A 3,266-nucleotide genomic window follows, 5' to 3' on the forward strand; every position below is an offset into this window, starting at 1 on the left:
CCGCCAGTCTGCATGGTGAGACCGATATCGGCGCGGACGCGGTGTCTCCGTTTCTGTGGATGTCTGCTTAAGCGTCCGTGTTTGTTACAGACCCCTCCGGTGCTGCTTATCACCTAGGAGTACTGAAGAGGGGAGAGAATCTCATCACACCTGCTCCCTCCATGTCACAACACATTGGTGCCACCAGAGGCGACTGCCGGCCGCCTTCCTCCCCGTTGATGTATGGAGGGGTGAGAGGAGAGCGAGTGGGATCTGCCCGTTATACTAACATAATCTGTAAGGCCTCGGTAAGGCGAGCGGTTTTTCAGCACACGAGCGCCAACAGATCGCCCCTCGTGTGTGGAAAACAATTGCGTGACCGATGAATTCCAGCTATTGAAGTACCCGGTCACATGATTGGAGGTGCGTGGTTTCCAGCTTCTGTAGGAGTCTATGGAAAGCCCGCTCCCACGATAGGGCAGGTCCTACCTCTGCGCACCACGGGCCGTTAGGTGCGAGCTGCACTGGCCTGTCCTGTCTCTGGCAGGTGCCAGTACTTGTGAACACTTTCATAGGAAAGCATTGCGTCTAATAGATGAAGAAACTGCCCGTCTGACCGATGTCTTCGCATTAAAAGAAGATACTCGTGTCCATCCAATTCAGCCCCCCCCCCCCCCCCTTACCCCAACCCCACTATGTTGATCCAGAGAAAGGCAAAAAACCAACATTATCATAGTATGTAAGGCTGAAAAAAGACATCTGTCCGTCCAGTTCGACCTATTAACCCCCAACGGTAAACCTTTAAAGGGGTTGTCCCGCGGCAGCAAGTGGGTCTATACACTTCCGTATGGCCATATTAATGCACTTTGTAATATACATAGCCATACAGAAGTTTTTTACTTACCTGCTCCGTTGCTGGCGTCCTCGTTTCCATGGAGGCCGTCTAATTTTCGGCGTCTAATGGCCAAATTAGACGCGCTTGCGCAGTCCGGGTCTTCTTCTTTCTTTAATGGGGCTGCTCGTGCTGGATGCCGGCTCCTTGTAGCTCCGCCCCGTCACGTGCCGATTCCAGCCAATCAGGAGGCTGGAATCGGCAATGGACCGCACAGAAGCCCTGCGGTCCACCGAGGGTGAAGATCCCCGCGGCCATCTTCAGCAGGTAAGTAAGAAGTCACCGGAGCGCGGGGATTCAGGTAAGCACTCTCCGGTGTTCTTTTTTAACCCCTGCATCGGGTTTGTCTCGCGCCGAACGGGGGGGGAGGGGGGGGGGGGGGGGGTTGAAAAAAAAATAAAACCCGTTTCGGCGCGGGACAACCCCTTTAAGGCTACAGGCACACTGATGAATAAAACTTCTCGTGTGCAGCGCTGACAACCTGCTCCGTGGGGCGCCGCACGCTGACTATTTACATCTGAGAACTGAACAGAAATACCACATGCAGTTTTTTTTCTTCATACTATTCGAGTTAAAAAAAACGTAAAATAATTAAAAAATGCCGGTATGTACATAGGAACATTCAGAGGAACGGGGGGCCATTTACAATCCTAAAATTGGATGCAAAACCGTCCGTGTCCGTGTAGCCTTAGGCCGCTGTCACACAAGACGCACAAATACCAACCCTGCTCCTTAGAATAGGATCATGCACGGGAGCAATTTTAATTCTTTTTTTTTTCCCCTTTCCCTTATGTGGCGCGGGAAATAATCGCGGCATGTCCTGTCTTTGCATATTCACCCGCACCACCTGTTGTTTTTATTGCACGGAGTGCGATGCAAGGTTTTTTTTATATATATATATATATATATATATATATATATATATATATATATATATATATATAAAATATGATGGAAGAGATCTCTGTATTGTTCCTTGATATATCTATACATAGTTATTAGAGCGCCCCCTTGTTGCAGTCCTGGGTATAAATAGATAATGGGAGAGATCTCTGTACTGACCCCTGATACATTTATACATAGTTATTAGAGCGCCCCCTTGTTACAGTCCTGGGTATAATAAATGATGGGAGAGATCTCTGTACTGATTCCTGATATATCTATATATAGTTTTTAGAGCGCCCCCTTCTCACAGTCCTGGGTATAAATAGATGATGGGCGAGATCTCTGTATTGCGGAATAAGTTGGCGCTATACAAATAAAGATTATTATTATTGTCCCCTGATATATTATACATAGTTATTAGAGCGCCCCCTTGTTACAGTCCTGGGTATAAATAGATGATGGGAGAGATCTCTGTATTGTCCCCTGATATATTTATACACAGGTTATTAGGTCGCCCCTCAGCCATCTTTTTTCTAAACTAAATAACCCCAATTTTGATATCCTCTCTGGGTATTGTAGTCCGCCCTTCTGATTTATTACTGTAGTTGCTCGCCTTTGTAGATGCCCAAGTTTTGATATGTCCTTCTGGAGTACCGGTGCCCAAAACTCCACAATATTCCATGTGTGATCTGACCAGTGACTTGTAAAGAGGAAGAACAATGTTCTCATCATGCACGCCTAGACCTCTTCTGATGCTTCCCTTCCGTAGGAGGCGGACGGTCTCGCCTGCAAAGGATTAAAGGATTTTCCGGATGGGCCAGGGCTAACGGGGAGGTTTAACTCTCCCTTTTAACCCAACCGAGGAGGGCGAACAGAAGTAGGGTGATCCTTCTGTTGTCTGCCCAGCCCCCTCAGAAGAAAAAGGAGGACCACCCGGGTACTCCCGCGTGTCCCGCCAGGCATAGAGCTCCCCCGCCCTGTTTGTGGCAGTCTGCATCCCCTCCCCACGCAGGGCAGGCGATGGTGGGGTGAGCGCTGTGCTGGAGGTGATGGCCGGCTGTAGGAGTTTTCCTGGCGCATTAGGATGGTAAGGTTTAGGGGCTTTCTTTGCTCTGGCTTTTCCCCTGCACCCCACTTTCCTCCCATTTGTTCCCTTCTCACTGGGTGAGCCGCTGGGGGAGAAGAGTTATCTGGGGTACTCTCGGGTAGCAGGGACGCATTTCAGGGGCCAGGGCAGCATGCTTTCTCGGGCACGTCCTCAGATGTGGGGGCCCCGCCCCCGGCGGGTGACATCGGGGGGAGGCATCTCATGCGGAGGCGCTTCCTGGGAACCCAATACCAAGCTTCCCCCGTGCTCAGTGGTCCGAGAGCGGGGGGTGAAAGGCGCGGCGCATGCGCGCTCCTAGCAGTGACGGCATGGGTCACACTCCCTGTGCATGGTGCAAGATTTAAGGGCTGACAGTCGCCCTTCTTCCTGCTCTCTCTCTCATAATCTGTGGGTCAGCAGCAG

Source organism: Eleutherodactylus coqui, chromosome 1 (genome assembly GCF_035609145.1).
Source record: "Eleutherodactylus coqui strain aEleCoq1 chromosome 1, aEleCoq1.hap1, whole genome shotgun sequence".
Taxonomy (NCBI): domain Eukaryota; kingdom Metazoa; phylum Chordata; class Amphibia; order Anura; family Eleutherodactylidae; genus Eleutherodactylus; species Eleutherodactylus coqui.